Genomic DNA, 20,528 nt, shown 5'->3' on the forward strand with positions numbered 1-20,528 from the left:
AGTGTTTGTTGTTCTTGGTTCAGTCTCTCCTACCATTTGTCCAGATGCTGACTGGATTTCTGTGTCTGTTCTCCATAGTTTTCATTAGTGTTAAGGTCTCAGTTAGTCGTGATTTTACAGCTGCTTTGAGTTTGTTTTAGTCGTTGTATTAACTCGTCTGATGTGATGAAATGTTTGACGTCGACTGAGACACTGAGCAGCCAAAGCAGAGATGAAGAGATAAGAACGAGGGAGGATGGAACTGGGGTCCTGATAAAAGACAGACAGAGACATTAAAGACCACGACTCTGAGAGAAGACCATCTGACTGGACATGGACCACACAGTCTACATCCTGGTGTTTGTGTCCATGAACATTCCAGGTAGGAACAGGATGGATGAGACTGAAGTCTGGGACACAAACAGTGTGTGTGTGTGCTGTGATGGACAACAGGGTTTGAATCCACCACACTGCGGACACACTGATGCATTCCAGTGTCTACACTGGACACAGTGGGACTGCTGTTGGTCACTGGGTCTGTTTCATGAATGTGCCCAATTAGACAGAATGATGATGGGATGTTGTTTTGAGCCGTGGTTAACTACAGCAGCTCATGTTTGGATGTCGGATGTTTAACGATGACTTTGTGCTTTATTGTCACCTGTTCAGCATTTGTTAGTGTTTGACTGGATGTTTGGTTTGTGTCTGTCTTCCACTCAGTGTTGAAGTTCTAATACAGTTGTGTTTGTTGGATGTAGACTCAGTGAAAAGTACCGGTGTTTGGTACCTGATCACTGGTTTGGACCGAGGTTATTATCGTTAACGAAAACTAACGAAATAACAGAAACTAGAATTGTAAAAACATTTTCGTTAACTGAAATAAATTAAAACTATAATTAAAAGAAAAAAACGATAACTGAAACTGTATTGTGTGTTCACGAAACTAACTAAAATGGATACAAATTATGGATAAAATTCCCTTCGTTTTTGTCTTTGTCAGTGTCGGACTGATACAAAATTGATGTATTTCCCTCAAGCAACTTTAGCTGCTGGCACCATATGATATTTAACAGTCCGTCACTTGTCGTTTTATTATTTGCACAAATTAAAAACAGCAATGGAAAAAACAACAACATTCAAACAAGTAACAAAATTGTGCAGGAGAGGTTAGAAGCCAAAAAAGAAGGCTTATATGAATACCTCCCCCGAAATGAGCAATACACAAAAAAAGAATTAAAAAATACAATATAACTGAAATAACAGACTAAAGTAAAAACAATAAAAATGAAATCCACATTACAAATCATCAAATACAAATCAAGTGATATACAGCCTTATATTTTTTTCATGAATTAAAGTCCTTTTCAGATGCTTTTTAAACAATGATAAAGTAGATGTTGATTGAAGTTCAGGTCTTAAATTATTCCACAGATTTGGTCCACAATATTTCAGAGAATACTGACAGACTGAAGTTCGGCAGTACGGAAGATAAAATTTGCTTGAAAATTGTGTCGGAAAGTTGTGAATAACAGAAGACAACATAAAGAAATTGTGAAAAACTTTAGGAAGAATATGAGTTAAGTGAACATATTTGTACATGAAGACACAGGTCTGTTAAACGTTCACGTCAAAAACAGAGAAGACTGAATTTTTTGAAAAGAGGAGCAGATGAGTCGAGTCTCTTAGAAAAACTGATCATTCTTAAAAATTTCTTTTGAATTAAGAGAATCTTATTGAGATACGTGGGACAGGTTACCGCCCAAACAGTATTGCAATAAATAATGTAAGGATAAATTGAGCAATAATAAAAAGTCAAGAAACAAGAATGATTTATCAATGAACGAACTCTGTTCAAAATGCCAATTGACTTCATGATTTTTTTACAGACAAGATTAATATGAAATTTCCAATTCAATTTTTCATCTACAATAACACCCAAAAAATTTAACATAAAATACCTGGGTTATTTCAAAGTTATCTATGAATATTTTGTTGTTTTCCTTGTTATACTTCTTATTTTTGTTACAAAATATGATAAAATTAGATTTCTGGGTATTGAGAGAGTTTATTCATCTGAAACCATCAAGAAATAGACGATAGTTCTTCATTTGCTTCTCTAATCAGAGTCGTTTAGAGTCGTCTTCTCATCCCCACTCTACCTGGAAACATGGAGATTAAAGCTGAGAGAAAGCAGCAGAGTCCTGTCTGGGATTTATTTGAATATGAAGGCGAAGAAGAGAAAAGATATTAAAAAAAAAAAAACAAACTAAAACTAAGCATTTAGAAAATAACGAGAACTAATAAAAACTAGCAAACCTGCTCTAAAAATGAATTAAAACTAACTGAATTTGAGAGAGAAAAAACAAAACTAAAACTAAATAAAACTAAACTATAATGAGAAATCCAAAACTATTATAGCCTTGGTTCAGACCATATAAGGAGCTGTTTTTGACTGATGAACCCGATACGTTCACATGGAACATGTTCATGTGAAGACGCAACAGGAAATCACACCTAGATTCTTTTTCTGAGAAATCGTGTAAACGTACAAACCAATGTTTCCACTCGAAATTTTAGTTGCAGCGGTGCTGTGCTGGTATCCTAGTAACACTAGGGGGGTCTAGGGGCATGCTCCCCCGGAGGAAACTTTTGCAAAATAACCCTTTAAATTGGGACTTCTGGAGAGTTTTGTGGAAAGAAACTGACAAATTGCAACTTACCAATCACTAGATTCAACTGAATCTTGAACTAATTACATCATTTAACCCTTAGTTCCTCCCCTTCAGGCATTTTTGTCCATTTTTCTGTTTTGTTTTGTTTTTTTGATCATTTTGGCTGTTGTTGCAGCTTTTGGCATGAAATTTGGCACAAATGTTTCTTTTTAGTTAGCAACATTTAAACATGTAAATGCACAAAAAACAACTACACAATCATCATACATCGATATTTTTTCTTGCTTTCTTTTTTTTTTTAATAAATCTCTTAAGAAACTTCCCCCCTGCTCAAAACGACCAAACATTCATCAGTTTTCAGGATTTTAACCCTTTAAATGCCAGTTTAATCACTAGAATTCTGTGTGAATTTTTACAAAAAAAAAAAAAAAAAAAAAAGCCACCAAAAATGAAATACTTTCCATCAAAAAAATAGTAGGTGGATGAAACATTGGTGGTTATTAGAGCCTTGGAAAGGTCAAAGAGGATCAGCTGTATTGATCTGATGTCATTAGTATTTGTTCTGTAGTGTCAGATTGTCCCTTTGGTTTCCATCGTGGATAAAAATGACCCATTGACGTCCATTAGAACCACGTTTTTTAATCTCACTGCCGTTTCACTTTAGTACTTTATCAAATGTCAACATTTAATTTAGAAGAAAACTAGTGACATTTGACATTTTTACTGTATTTCACCAGTTTCAACCATTTTCCCATGGTAGGCAGATGCATGGAATTCTGGAATTTTTTTTCTGTTATATTATGAAGCCATATGACCCTGTGTGTGTGTGTGTGTGTGGGGGGGTCTCATATAGCACACACGCACACACACACACACACACACACACACACACACACACACACACGGCCCTGTCAGTCCATGTATCTGCTCCACATCCGTCCCATACTCCAGGTCTGTCTGTCTGTGTTTCTAATTGGTTCAGACTGTTTTTCATATGTTCTTTTGTGTCTGTTGAAGCTTTCAAAGATGTTACAGTTTACACAATAAATGTTCACACTAATTAATCAGACGTTGATTTAAAAAAACTATTTTACACACACACACACAAACAAATTACATTTGTCGACTTGCATATACCACATACAGTCTGATATATTTAATACAAGAGGATAGAACATTATTAGTGTATTCTCAGTGAACTGACTATACCTAGCTAACTGTTGGCTAGTTATTAGCATTAGTAACTATTACAGTTTGATCAGGTCAGGGGTAAAAACATTTTTAAGAGTTTGTCCCATATTTGATCTATTCAATTTATCCATTCCATTCCACAAAATTTACCAGAGGTCATCAACCTGAACACACACACACACACACACACACACACACACACACACACACTTTTCTTTAAAAATGTTTCTACCCCTGATCTGATCTGGTGCTCTGTTGCATAAGCCATATAGATAACAAGTAAAGCACTCGGAGAGTGCAGACGTCCGCCAAGGCAGATCAGTGGGTCCCCGTGCCCCCCCGATCACCACCAAAATTTAATCATTTCTTCCTTGTGCCAGTATCAACATTTCCTGAAAATTTCATATAAATCCGTCCATAACTTTTTGACTTATTTTGCTAACAAACAAACACGCATACACGCACACAAAGCAAAGTGATCACAATACCTTCTGGCGGAGGTAATAAACATTCGATAAGTAATATAAAAAAAATAACTGAAGCAAAAAAAACAATAAACCAAACTAAGGAGCCACTTGGGAAGTGAAAGAACCGGCTCTTTTTAGCGATCCGAGCCATAAGAACTGGCTCTCTTCAAAGAACTGGGATTCCTATCACTAATATTTTCACTGATGTCCTTTGTGTTTTTCCTACAGGGCTACTGTCTGCAAACAACACCACTTCAACAGGTAAGAAATGCATAAAGGAGGGATCTGAAATGAATCAGATGATGATGACGACGACAGTGACATCACCAACAGCCCTGCAAATGTGACTGATCTGTTGAGACCGTGGAGCACAGCTGATGCCTGTCACTGACTTATATTGATACCACTTCTGTGAAGCTGTGACAGATTTGGAGTTAAGGGTCTGTGGTCATCACATGGAATTCAGTGAGACCAGGTTGTCTGATGTCAGTATTTGTTCTGTAGTGTCAGATTGTCCCTCTGGTTTCCATCGTGGACAAAAATGACCCATTGACTTCCTTTATTTCAGGGGTGTCAAACTCATTTTAGTTCAGTTCCACATTCAGCCCAATTTGATCTCCAGTGGGCCGGACCAGTAAAATAATAACAGTGAAAAAAGTCAAATTATATTATGATCAGGTTTACATCTACAACGTTTCCTGAAAAATCTGAATAACATGAACAACTTGAATTGTCTGAAGAAAAACAAGTGCAATTTTAACTAGCACTAAAACAAAGAATAAAATTTGAAGTTGTTAATTCAAGAGTTGTTGCTTAAAGATTTTTTTGCTAAATTTAAGATTTTTTTTTTTGCTTAATTCAAGACTTTTTTTTTTTTTTTTACTTAATTGAAGATTTTTTTTGCTTAATTCAACATTTTTTTCCTTAACTCGAGCTAAAACTTTTTTTTTTGCTTAATTCAATATTTTTTTGCTGAATTTAAGATTTTTTTTTGCTGACTTCAATTCAAGACTGTGGAATTTTTAGACTTTGCAAAAACATCCCATGGGCCAGATTGGAACCTTTGGCAGGCCACATTTGGCCCCCGGGCCGCATGTTTGAGACCCCTGATTTAAATGATTAATTTATGAGTTTAATAACTACAGATCAGTTCTGGTTCAATGTTTTTTTTTTTAATTCAACCATCAAACATAAACTGAACAATAATCAGTTTAATTAAGTCTGGATTAATTTCAGTTGATTCATTAATAATTCCTCCAGTTTTTCTGATACTGATCCAACTCAATGTATGTTTCATCTTGTCGTTGTTCATCTACTGCTGTTCAATCATGTCATATATTTGTATTTGAACCTTCATCTGTGTCATGTGCTGGTTTGGTATTTAGACGTTTCTAAAAGTCAAAGCACAAACACAGTTCAGACAGATTTAGATCCAATCTGATCAGCGTCACTTTCCTGTTTCTTTACTAATGTGGACATGTTTTATTTCTAATCACAATAACTGTCCCATTTTCATGGCTGTCCTTTGTGTTTTTCCTGCAGGGCTCCTGTCTCAAAACAACTCTTCAACAGGTAAGAAATGCATAAAGGAAGGATGTGAAATGGGTTCAAGCTGAACATCCTGGTTCAGGTGGTTTTCATCTGAACAAACTGGAGCCAGTGCAGAGGACTCAGGAATGATGGGTTTACAGAAGCTCCACTGACCACACTCAGCTCCTGTTCCTGACATTTGGACAAGTGTGGCTTTAAAGATCCACAACTGAAGGAAACACTGACAAACAGGACCAGACTGACCCATTCAATTCACTGACTGAATGAATGATGGACGAACTGAGTCCATTTGGACACAGAAAATATGTCAGTTGGACTAAAAACACTGTTCATACATGGAAACCATATGTGGTCAATAATCCAGTGAATGTGGTCTAGATGGTGTGTTGTGGTTCTGGACTGGACTCTGACTGGTCTGTCTTATTTCTACACAGACTCTGTCCTCTTCAGGTTGGTGGGAGGAGCCAGTCGTTGTCATGGTGACCTGGAGATGAAACGAAAGGATGGAAACTGGAAACCTGTGGACGGGGCTAACTGGTACAGGAAGTTAGGAAACAGAGTTTGTGCAGAACTGGACTGTGGATCTACAGTTTCAGTGAGACACAGATACACAAAGGACTTTTCAGATATAGATTGCTGGGGGACCACACCAAACTGTGATGAATCTGCACTGAGTGACTGTTTTGAATCTCGTACACGTCTCTCTTCACCACTAGAGCTGAGTTGTTCAGGTAAGAGCATTAACACTGAACCCTAACCCTTACACTAGTGGTTTCCGACCTTTTTTTACTCTTGACTCCATTTTGACTCCACAAATTTCTGTAGTTTTCTATCCTATGTTTCAAATACAGGTTAATTTTAGAGGACATTTAGTCAATATAATGTATATTATTGTGGACGGAGGCAGAAAAACCAGGTGTAGATTACTGCACAAAGTGAGAATTGGATTTTCCTTGGTCAGGATGTGTACAGTCAGTCCAGCTTGTCAAGGCTGACAATTAATACTGAACAAACAAGAATTGAAACTATGAATTATAAAAAAGCTGCAGCATCTGAAACCGACCACAATGAACATTTGACAGATAAACAGTACTACAGTGCTTCAGTTTCACAACCACAGTTTGTCATGTCTTTTATAGATTGGGATTGTCTCTGTCAACTCACCATATATTTTTTATTATTAAGTTTTTATTTTTATTTTTATCAATTAGAAGAAATTTCAGGCGACCTCACGTGGGGTCCCGACCCCAAGGTTGAAAAACACTGCCTTACACTGTCACTATGGGCTCCAGACTCTGTGGACTTTCAGATCCTGGTCAGTCCATGACTTCAACTCAGATTTAAAGTGAACTCACACAAACTGATCAATACAATCAATCATTAATATCCATGTCCACAAACAAACAGCTGATTGAACATCATGTCACACACAGAAGAAACCAAACCTAACACATATGAATGTGAGTCACTACAGTCCAATAAAATCCACTATATAGTCCAAGCCCCCATACTTGGTCTACTACAGTCTTACTAGAGTCCCTTATACCCCTTTTCCACCAAAAAGAACCTGATGCTATTTTGGTGCCGGTACTTAACTGGTTCCGGCGCTTAACTGGTTCCAACCTGGTGCCTACAAAAAACTGGTTTGCTTTTCCATTGGCCAAGAGCCAAGTGGAGCCAAGTCAGAGCTGAGTCATTACGTCATAATAAAATGTGATCACATGACTGGGTCTGGTGTGGGAGTGCTGGTCTTGTGTTTACAGCTTATATTCCAATCCAGAGGAAAAAAAACACAGATTTTCAGTCTGTGGCATGTGTCACAAACATAAATATGTGGGTTTCTATATGACATGCATAGAAACATAATGTAAGGATAGCATTTCAGAGACAACACTGAAATGTTGTTAGCTTGTTGTTAGCATACCACTAGCTAGTGTTTTAACGTGTAACATTTGTAGCACACTTTAATCTCTACAGTCGACTTTTTGTAAACTATTAACCATACGTTTGAGAAACAAAACTTACCAGTATCGTTTGCTGCTGTTTTTACCACAGACTCCTCCCCAGTCCAAAGCCTACAGTCCATGTCTGCTGTGTCCCAGTTCTGTGCACCGGTAGTTGGATTATCTGGTCCCCTAAAACCCAGTCCAGCAGGTCCAAATGAGGGATTCTTTTTGGCCGGCTGCTGTGACCACACTGTCTTTTCTTTTGTACTCCTTCTTTATCGTCTTTAGTTTGTTTAGAACCTGGTCCAGGTCCGGTCGTATTCGACTGTCTTTATATTTCTTCAAACACTGGCTTTGTGCCAGAGGCCCCCTCCAACTTGTCTTGGACTTCAGATGAAGCCCACAGTGTCAGAAAACACTGGGTCTCCTCCTCTGTCCATTGCTGTTTGTTTTTGGCGTCTATTACTCTTTCTCTAAAAACTAAACTAAACTAAAAACCTGCTGGTTGTACTTTAAAAAATGCTGGTTCATAGGTTTCCTGTTCCTGTTTTGGTCTGTAACCCCTGCCCACCAATGACGGAGGGGGTCAGTCATCCGTTCTTAGTGTGGGCTCCGGTTTAGCCCAGCTCGAAGTTGGTCCTGCCTGAAACCTGTTTAGAACCACTTTGGCCGGTGCTTGGGCGGTGGAAACACAGAGAACCAGTTTGGTGGAAAAGGGATAACAGAGTCCACTTCAGACTCCAGCAGACTCTAGTTTTATTCCAGTCTTCTTCCATCTGTGTCCACAGACTCTGTCAGACTGGCCAATGGGTCCAGCCTATGTTCAGGCAGACTGGAGGTCCGGTCTAACCAATCCAGGTCCTGGTCCTCAGTGTGTGAAGGACACTTGGACCTTCCTGATGCCCAGGTGGTCTGTAGGGAGCTGGGCTGTGGGGCTCCTGGGCTCCTCCAGGGGGCACTCTATGGAGAAGCGGAGGCTCCTGTAGTGCAGACGTTCCAGTGTGAAGGCCATGAGTCTGCTCTCCTGGACTGTGGAAGCTCAGGGTCAGAGAACTGCTCATCTGGAACAGCTGTGGACCTTACCTGCACAGGTGGAGCTTTGACTGACACCAGCTTCTATCAGTTCACTCACTTTGATCTCATTTATCTTTCATTTGTATTTGATCAGATCCTGATGATGTCAGACTGGTGGGAGGAGCCAGTCGCTGTAAAGGTAAAGTACAGATTAAACAACATGGAGAATGGAGACACATGTTGTATGGTTATCATCCCTCTGACGCCTGGACCCTGAAGGCAGCAGATGTCATATGTCGTCGACTGGACTGTGGATCTGCTGTTTCTGTGACAGCTGGTTCATTTTCATCTGATCCTGTGTGGGTCATCAGCCCCACCTGTCTTCTTTCTACATCTACAACGGTGGACTGTCTGAAAACAGATATTTTATCCAGTGGCCTCACCCCATTCCTCACCTGTTCAGGTAAGTCTACTGACGACGGTCCTGATTCAGTCAGAGTTCTTCCATGAGTCCATTCAGGTGTGTTTTATCTGAGCTGTGTCAAACCAAACCCAGTAAGACCAGGTCCATACACTGGACAGCTGGACTGAAACATCAAACACATGGAGCTGAATTCAGTTCCAGTCCATGAACATGGTCACATGACTCTGCTTTCCAACAGGCTGTTGAACAGCTCAGAAGGACTGAGTCCATTTGTTTGAATAGGACTTTGTGTTGGTCCATGTGCTCTTTTTCCAGCTCTATGTGGGTCTGCTGGACTCTGAGGACACCATGAAAACATCACCGACCCTATACCATCTCCTTAAAAATTTAAAAATGATTGGGTTTCCTCGTGTGTCCACAAATACCGCAACATGTTTCTTCTTCATCTTTGCTTGTTGTAACGTACGTCAACATCTGTTTTTTTAATTCACCTGACTCTAGTTGCGAAAAAAGGTCTTTACATTCCAGTTTTGTGTGATATACCATTATATGCCCAAAAAACCACTTCTCGCCAGCGCAAAAACTTTTAATTGAAAAATGAGACTTTAGGCAAAACTGTCGTTTTTCCATTAGGTAAATTTTTATGCGCAAGATATATTTGCGCAGTTTGAGGGTCAATGGAAAAGTGACTACCGTCGTCTATCCAGGGGCTTTTGTGTCTCTAAACATGTCTCTGTGTTGTTGTGGGTCCACAGACTCTGTCAAACTGGTCCATGGTTCCAGTCTGTGTTCAGGCAGACTGGAGGTCCGGTCCAACCAGTCCTGGTCCTCAGTGTGTGAAGAGGATTTGGACCTTAACAATACCCAGGTGGTCTGTAGGGAGCTGGGCTGTGGGGCTCCTGTGCTCCTCCAGGGGGCGCTCTATGGAGAGGGGGAGGCTCCAGTCTGGACCAGTGAGCTCCAGTGTGAAGGCAACGAGTCTGCTGTCCTGGACTGTAAAAGGTCCAGCTTAGCTGGGAAGACCTGCTCGCCTGGAGCAGCTGCTGGACTCACCTGTTCAGGTACGAAGGGGGCGTGGTTTTCATATGACAGTGTGTTTGTTTGACTCATGTCTTTGTGTCTCTGCTCAGATCCAGGTGGTATCAGGTTGGTGGGACAGCCGAGCCGCTGTGCTGGTACTTTGGAGATCCACCAGCAGGGACTGTGGAGACCAGTAAGAGACCCCTATGAAGAGTGGGACCTGAAGTCTGGGTCTGCTGTGTGTCAACATCTGGACTGTGGATCAGCTGTCTCAGTCAACAACACACAAGCTTCTTCATCCAGACCTGCGTGGTCGGTGTCTGTTCCTTGTGTAAAGCTGACATCTGGACTGAGGGACTGTGTTGGACTAGGTGATCCCTTTAGTCTCTCATCTGGTGTGGACGTGGTGTGTTCAGGTACAAATGGACACAAACTGTTTTATCTGAATTCTCAGTGACCAGATGGTTCTGACTCTGACTTTTAAAGTTACATCTAATGAGTCTTTTCATTTCATCAGTTGATTATTTTGTCTTGGTTCATTGTTTTTTTTTTTCTGTAAAATGTGTCAAATATTGACCTTTGACCTTTGTAATGTCCAGATCCTGAATGAACATCTTCATTTGGACCAGATGAGACTGAAAACACAAACATATTTCACATTAGTCTCGTCAAGGACAAAAGGACCAAATGTTGACATGTGAGAATCTAAAACCACCACGTTTGTCATTTCTTACCCATAATGCCTTTGAACGTCAGCTATGGCCTAAATTACACATTCCTCCATGTTTTCATTGGTCAGTGTTCGTCACATCCCAAACTCATGTGGATCAGATCCATCTGTGTCTCTGAGGAGGATGGATTCTATGACTGGTTGTTTGTGCTCGTGTGCTTGTTGGTCCAATCATGTCTCTGTGTGTGGACAGATCTGCTGCCTCAGCCCAACATCTCCCTGTCTGATGGGATCTTTGAGGTCTACCAGCAGGGGTTCCGGCTGCTCGTCGGCTCTGACTTCACTATCACATGCTCCATCCAACCACAGTACCCAGGAGGCTCCTTCCAGCTGATCTCTGACACCAAGAAGCCACTGACCCGCACCCTGCCATCTGTCAATCACTCCGCCCACTTCCTGTTGTCTGCCATGGGCTACGCCCACCGAGGGAACTACACGTGTGTTTATCACGTGGACATTTATAACCACAGCTTCTCGTCATCTCAGACCCCCACCCTCTATCTCACTGTCGGAGGTAACGTCAGGACAGTCACACACAAAATACCCACAATGCATCAGTAACAGTCACGTGACCATGTTCCACAACATTCCCAGTGAGCAGAGTGAACAGGTGTGAGCAGAACCACGATGGTAGAACTGAGATCAGGTAAACCCGGTCCAGCTGAACCTGTCAGAGACTGGGCTGAACCAACAAACACTCCTTTAATCTGAGCTCAGTTCAAACCACAGCTGAGTTTAAACCCAGGTTTAAAACCAGTCCATCCAGGTTTAATGTAGAGCTCATTTACATAAACCCTAATGTCACTGTAACGATTACTCAGGTCTGACATACGACGCTCACGTCCAGGTCCTGTTGTTTCCATATGCAGCTGAAACCAGAAGTTTACATACACTATATAAAAAGACAATTCTGGAATTCTTACACTTTGTACATTCATCCCAGGGGCCGGATTGGAACCTTTGGCCCTCGGGCCGCATGTTTGACACCCCTGGTTTAAAGGTTCTTTCTGTTGTGTTTCAGACTCGGTGACAAATCTGATCATCAGGGTGGTGCTCATCGTCTCGGCTCTGCTCATATTTGATGTCTGCCTCTTCTTCTTCTATAAGGTACGTTCACATCTTTCCTCAGTGGATTCATTGGACTGTAGACACAGTCACACACACATCAGTCTGAACTGGACATGTCTGCTGCCATGTTCGTTCCAGGTCTCCATGAAGCGGATCCGAATGAAGGCTGATCGCCGAGACGAGCGACCGTCACGACCACAATGACGGTTCAGGAACAAACATCCCATAATAGTCCCAGTTGTTCAGTGTGAGTCCAGCTGATATTTGGATGTGATCAACAGTTTCACAGCTGAACCGATAAACGCCTTCATTCTGTTCTGATGCTTCATGGACGATCAACGTCTGAGCTTCTGTTCACAGATTTTATACACAAAGGAAAACACCACTTTATTCTGATCATAATCTGACTTGTTTCTGAAAATACTTCTTTGTCAGAATAGTCCAAAGAGTTCTTCATTTTATGTATTATACGTTTATAAATACAGTAGAACATTTATACTGAAATAGGACTTTTTATGTGTAAAAATCAGACTTTGATTCCCTGGTCAGGATCCTAAAACTCCATCCATGGTTGACTGAAGAGTTGAATTGTGGGTAAAACTGGAAGATCTCTAAAGCCACATCCAGATGAGGTTCCATCTCATCATGTCCAACATGAACTGGAGTTTCTTGTTTCCACGTCTACGTCCACAGTCATGGACACGGATTCATCAGTTTCACTGGGTTTTTCCTTTAGTTTTACACCAGTTTTCTTTTAAAGTTTGTAGTTTTTTTTCAGTCTTTCCCTTTGTTTTTTTTTTATTTCTTTATGTCATTCTAGGTGTTTCTGAGTTTCTTCTATTTTTCTGTGTCAGTATCGTGCACATACAGTCCTCCGATTAGGGCCTACAGCTCAGTCTCTACAGTATTAACCCTTTCATGCATGAATTATGAAAACTTTAATCAAGATTTTTTTTTTCCTGAGTATTTTTATTCCTCTTTAGGCATTAAAAAACAACACAACTGAAAAAACACTCACTTTGGAACAGTCTTCCTCTGGACATAAGGCAGGCATGCTCTGTGGATGTTTTTAAAGCAAAGCTCAAGACCCACTTGTTTACTCTGTGTTATATGTCTTGATTTGTTTTTACAGTTAATGTTTTTAGTTTTTATGTTTTATTGTGATTGATTTTATATCTGTACAGCACTTTGATTGAAAGCGCTTTACAAATAAATTATTATTATTGTTATTATTATCATTATTATTAAAAAAAAAAATCTGAACCTATTTTTTATGGAGTGGCAAAAATATCCACTCCGCTGGACACCATGTGGTTAATTTTTGAAGCAAAGAAACATGTATAACATGTATTTACCAACATACTGTGTGAAAACATTTTTAATGCAGCTAATCTGATGTTTTGTCATATTTTAACATACTCTAATACTAGTTATTACTCACTTCATGGAGATAATATGCAAAAAAAAACAACACCTTTTTGTTAAAAAAAAAAAAAAAAGCTGTTAATTACAGTCTAATAACGAAATCAAGCAATTTTTTTTTTTTTACAATTTAACATATTACTGCAGATTAAGTTTATAAAGAACAGCAAATTTACAATAACGGTATGAATTGCAGTGTATAGGATGATGCATAAGTGTCCACTGTGTTGGCTGATATGGAACTAAAACAGCAAAATTAATGCTCTGCTCCTCAGCTCTGGGACTCCCTCCCACCATCCATCCGTAACTGTGACTCTCTCCCCAAATTCAAATCCAGACTCAAAATTTACCTTTTCAGAATAGCCTACCCCCCATAAACTCTAATCTCCATTCTACAACTTCATTTCTATATATAGTAATAATTTGTTTTAATCTGTTTATTTCTTTGTATTTTATGGATTGTTTGTTTTATCTTGTTATACAGTGTCCTTGGGTGTCTTGAAAGGCGCTTATAAATAAAATGTATTATTATTATTATTAGTAGTAGTAGTAGTATTATTAAAAGAACAGCTGTAGAATAGCTGTCCAATGTGGTGACCACTATGCATGAAAGGGTTAAAGCTTCTCAACTGGTGGCTCGCGGCCCTAAAATCAAACCATGTTAAATGCTTTAGTATGTGATGTCACTTGTATTCGACAGATGTACAGGATGGCGGCGGTTGCCATGGAAACACCACTATTTGTCCAACTCTGACCTGCTGACATTTGGTCTGATAAATCTGTCAGATTTCATTTTTATCTCTGTACATATTTGAGGTATTTGTTATGACTCCATGTATGATTGTTTTATTGCTGCCTTTACTGTCGTGCAAATTTACAACATGTATCAGTGATTAAATTCCCTTTAATACTTTTCCATCGTTTATGCTCCATGTATCCATATATGCTCCTTTGACACTGTTGATTATTATTATGGCTTGTATTTACGCCTCCTGATTCATGTACAATGAACAGTTCTATTAAAGTGTGTGTTTGAACGGCTGTGGGTTATTTATTACAGCTTTAACAGGTTTCATCAGTTCAATGAAGAATAAAACAGTGAGCTGCAGTTTGTTGTTATAGCCACTAGAGGACAGTAGAGGACAGCAGCACAGGAGCAATCAGTGATAAGAGAAACCTATGGTAAAAACTACAACTTTAAGCCTTTCATGCTTAGTGTTCACTCCAGTGGACAGTTATTCTACAGCTGCTGTCCTCTTGTATATTCACAGGTTTTGTTGTTTTAGTTTATTTTTATTATTATTATTATTATTACTATTTTTTTTTTTTTTATTTAATTAAATATATATATTTTAACTTATTATTTTTTAATTTCTAACCCTTTCATGCATGATTTATGAGAACCTTAATCAAGATTTTTTTTCCCTGAGTGTCTTTATTCCTCTTTAGGCATGAAAAAAAAACAAACAATGTGATTGATTTTTTTTTTTTTTTTTTTTTAAATCAACGTGTTTTTCATGGAGTTACAAAAATGTCCACTCAGCTACACCATGAATTTTATTCTTGAAGCATAGAAACATGTATTTAAAACCCAATATCATAAAGTGATATGAAAACAGTGAAATGAAACCATGTTTAATGCAGCTAATCTGATGTTTTCTAACATTTTAACATATTCTAATATGAGTTATTACTCACTTCATGGAGATAATATGCAAAAAAATAAATATTAACAATTGATTTCCACTCAAGAACCAATCAAGAACAGCAAAGTTACTATAATGGTATGAATTGTAGTTTATGAGATGATGCATAAGTGTCCACTGTGTTGGTTGATATGGAACTAAAACAACAAAACCAATGAATATACAAGAGTAAAGCTGTAGAGTAACTGTCCACTGTAGTGACCACTATGCATGAAAGGGTTAAATTTTTTGTTTGTTTGTTTGTTTTAGTTTCATAATCAGCCAACACAGTGGACACTTATGCACCATCCAACACACTGACATTCCTACCATTACTGTAACTTTATTGTTCTTGATAAATCTGATCTGCAGTGATATGTTTGACTTCAAATCAACTGTTAATTGTTAGATTGTAATTAAAAAAACATGTTTGTTTTTTAATGGGTTTTTTTGTTTGTTTGTTTGTTTGTTTTTTGCATATTATCACTATGAACTAGGAAGATTATTACTGTTATTAATTATTTAAAGAGAAGGAGTGGGATTTTATAAGTTATGCTTCTTCTCACTCCTTTTCGAATATGTATTATATGTCTTATGTTTAAGTGTTTTGTTTATTTATTTTCATCTGTTTTGACATTCATATTCAAAATAAATACCTCAATCAATCAAATCAATCAAGTGAGTCATAACTAGTATTAGAGTACGTTAAAATGTGAGAAAACATCATATTAGCAGCATTAAAAATGTTTTTATGTCATTGTTTTCATATCACTTTCTGGTATCGGGTTTTAAATACATGTTTCTGTGCTTCAAGAATAAAATGCAGGGTGTAGCCAAGTGGACATTTTTGTAAATCCATGAAAAAAAAACCCTCAACTGCATTGTTTTTTCATGCCTAATGAGCAATAAAAACACTCAAGATCTCGACAAAGGTTCTAATAATTCATGCATGAAAGAGTTAAACATAGAGGTTGACTCGAAAATATGCAAACAATAAAAATACATGAATAAGGTGTGTCGTAGTTATATATTATTTAAACAGAAACATTAATGACGTAAAAAAAGAAAAAAGAAAGAAAAAGAAAGAAAGAAAAGTGCATTAAACCTTGATTTGGAACAAAAATAAATAAATGTACAATTGAGTTATTTTCCAACCCTCTGATAAAACAAATGAAAACACTGATATGAATCCATTACATTGAACCAACATTGTTCTGGTGATCGATCATTAAAACACGGATCATAAACACTAACGTTTGATTTTATTGAATATGTTACAAGTGATGGATTTTATGACATTTTAGGATCTGAGTTTAGTTTGACAGAAATCAAGGATGTAGAGGACGATAATGTCATGAAAACAGCTCATGTTCAATTATTTCACCAGTAAATACAGGGTGGGGAAGCAAAATTTACAATGCACATTTAGTTGTTTTTTCTCAGCAGGCACTACGTCAATTGTTTTGAAACCAAACATATATTGATGTCATAATCATACCTAACACTATTATCCATACCTTTTCAGAAACTTTTGCCCATATGAGTAATCAGGAAAGCAAACGTCAAAGAGTGTGTGATTTGCTGAATGCACTCGTCACACCAAAGGAGATTTCAAAAATAGTTGGAGTGTCCATAAAGACTGTTTATAATGGAAAGAAGAGAATGACTATGAGCAAAACTATTACGACAAAGTCTGGAAGTGGAGGAAGCAACAAAAAACGTACCAAAGCTTTTATTAAAGCTCTCAAATCCAAAATCCTAAAGGATCCAACCAGATCCATCCAGATACCAGGTATTGCCATGGCTTAAAGCAAACTACCCAGATGGAAATTATGTATGGACACAGGATGGTGCTCCAGCCCACACAGCTAGAAAAATACAAGATTTCTGCAAATCCCACTTTAGCAATTTTTGGGAATCATGTTTATGGCCGCCTTCTAGCCCAGATCTAAACCCTCTGGATTCTGCTATTTGGGGCGTTTTAGAACATGCTACCAATAGAACATCACACAGCAATGTCGACTTTCTTAAAGATTCTATTAAAGAAGAATGGGAGAAGTTGTCACCCGAATATTTGAGGAACACTTGCGCAAGTTTCAGGAAGCGTGTGAAGGCAGTTATTGAGAAAGAAGGAGGACACATAGAATAAAAACATTTTCTATTATGTCAGTTTTCTTGTGGCAAATAAATTCTCATGACTTTCAATAAACTAATTGGTCATACACTGTCTTTCAATCCCTGCCTCAAAATATTGTAAATTTTGCTTCCCCACCCTGTATATATAGATATACTCTTTAAACCTCATAATTTGAATTTTTACTTAATATGCTATTGTAAAGTTTTGCTGTTAATTTAGATCCATGGATTTTCAGAAAAGAAAAAAACTTTTTATTGGGGAAAATATCATTTTATTATGATTTATAGAATAAATATATATATTATGGAGGACTGAACCTGCCATATTGAAAAATATGTACAGAAATATAAAAATGGCTTGATAAGTTCATTTCTATACCATTTATCTGTTTTGTACTTATTTAAATTTTTCCATATTTAATTTTAATCCCTGCATTTATTTCTGTGTTGCTTTCTATTTACATTTTCTTTATCTCTTGTCTTGTTTATTTCTATATTTTATTTTCATCTGACATCTTATTAATTTATTGTCATTTTTTTTTTATTCATAGTCATATTTACCTCTTCAGTATTGCCCTTTTGCATTTTCTTCCTCTATTTCTGCATCGCCTATTTATTTCTGCATTGTTTTCCATTTACATTTTCTTCAATATTCCCCCTTTTGCATTTTCTTCCTCTAGTTCTCCTTTGCCTATTTCTGCATGGTTTTTAATTTACATTTTCTTGATCTCTTTTCTTATTAATTTCTATATTTATTTCATCTGACATCTTATTAATTTATTGGCTTTTTTTTTTTATTATTTATAGTCATATTTACCCCTTCAGTATTCCCCTCTTTTACATTTTCTTCCTCTATTTATTTCTGCTTTGCCTATTTATTTCTATTTATTAAACTTGTAATGGAATAATTAAACTTTTGGCGAAATTGTCGTTTTTCCATTTGGTAAATTTTTATGCACCAGTTATATTTGCACAATTTGAGGGTCAATGGAAAAGCAACTACTTTGCTAAATAATTTACACTCAAGGGTTTGGGATCAGTGGTTCTTTCTTTCACATAACATTACATCACACCAATATTTACAGTTATAGGTTGTTGTTTTTTTTCTAAAATTGTGGGGGGTTTTTTGTTTGTTTTTGTTGTTTTTTTGTTTTGTTTGTCAAATCATGTGACCTGTGATGTCATGTGGCATCGGTCTATACGGCCGACTCTGGCCAACTCTTTGGGGGCCTGCTCCTAGTGGCCTGACTTGGCCTGACAAAGTTTTTGGACAGACGGACAGACAGATGGACGACCAACTGATGACAATACCCTGTGGCCAGTGTGGCCAAGGGTAAGAACTAAAAGTTGTATTTGGTCAGAACAGACAACAGTTAGAATCCAAAATACAAATGCTCCAAGAACAGGTCTTTAAGAAAAGAACCTCTGTAGTAGAAAAAGAATTACTGATTTTAAGAGCTGAGTATAATAAATTATCTGTAGATAGGGCTGCCTCAGACATGCTTAGGCTTAATCAAATGTTTTATGAAGAAGGGGAAAAGCCTGGCAAACTTTTAGCCTGGCAAATAAAACAATTAGAAACAGGGAAAGCTATAACTTCAGTAACAAATAATAAAGGTGATACAGTGACAGACCCTATTGAAATAAACAAGGAATTTAGAAATATTATGAAAATTTGTATGAATCTCAAGTAGAATATGACCCACAAGCCCAAAATGTATTTTTGGATGAACTGAAATTTCCTAATATCTCTACTGAATTTGTCGAAAAGTTGGAGGCAGACCAAAGAGAGGAGGAAATAAGCATAGCTATTGATAACATGAAAGCAGGCAAAACGGCAGGTCCAGATGGGTTACCAATTGACCTGTATAAAAAATTGAAATCCAAGTTACTGAAGCCATTACTGGAAGTGTTGCTGGAAGCATTCCATAGTGGTAGTCTACCAAAATCAATGACTGGGGCATTAATAACACTCAAAACCTGGAAAGCCCAGTAACAGATGTGAAAATATGAGACCAATAAGTTTATTAAATTCTGACCTTAAAATTTTGTGTAAATTTTAGCAAGGCGGTTACAAGAAACATTACCTAGTGTAATACATAGAGATTAAAATGGGTTCAGTCAAGGACGCCAAGGATTCTATAATGTCAGGAGAGTCCTTAACGTTAAAAATAAATAAATAAGAAAAAAAAAAGTTGTATTTGATGTTTTGCTATATAAACTGTTGCCCATAAAGTCAGATTAAAATATTTTTACCTCTTCTCATGAAATTATTGAAATATTATTACATGAAATAATTGAGACAATTAAATTTATTTTTGATAGGTAAAGTATAACTGGATATGTGATCACCACACTGGGTCAAAGGTAAGTACTGATGAGTATAAATGGGAATTAAAAAGAGGAATATGTCTGAAAACACTATTATTCCAACAGGGTATTGAATCAAACAGTGTCTTGTGAATTTGACCACATGCAGAAATGTACTTTTATGACACGTGACACAGATAAAGATGAATTAACAGACTCTGAGTGGGTGGAATTGTGAGAAATGCAGCCATCTCTTAAAATTCACATAGAAATGAATCATTATTCAGTTCTATTACTGTTCCACTATTAGCTTTACTCATTCACACTGACCAGACTTAGAATATTACCTTTTCATTAATATTCTCTTATTATCCATCCATCGACAATAAGTAGAACAACAGTGTGGGATACTTAAGAAACAGTTAATGAAGAAACCAAATTATTGTGTGTATTAAAGATATTAATAAAACCGACCTATTGCTCCCGCTGTAAAGTCGATGACTGACTGATTCATGGGACGAGAAGCCATGATTTAATAAACATGTAACGAGCCTGAAACACATTAAAACAATGTCACAAACAGTCAACAAACAATTGATCCAACAGCAAAAAAACAAACAAACAAAAAAACACTGAAATGACTGAGGTAGAAAAATTAAACCTTATTTTAATGCTCACCTGGTGGATCCTGATTCACGGTTGTTTCTGTCACACAGGCCCGAACTTTGGTTGCAGGCTGTTCCAAATGGGTGCAATATAAAGTTGAGTCTTTGAAAAGGACTCGCCCACAGATGCACAACAGAGTCAACAGTTGAAATTAACCCATAAAGACCCAGTGCTACTTTTGTGTCAGTGCCTAAATGAATTTTCTGTCACGGTCTGTGCCAGTGTTACCCCCTCCCTCTCCACTTCA

This window comes from Sphaeramia orbicularis, chromosome 13, assembly GCF_902148855.1.
Source record: "Sphaeramia orbicularis chromosome 13, fSphaOr1.1, whole genome shotgun sequence".
NCBI classification, from domain to species: domain Eukaryota; kingdom Metazoa; phylum Chordata; class Actinopteri; order Kurtiformes; family Apogonidae; genus Sphaeramia; species Sphaeramia orbicularis.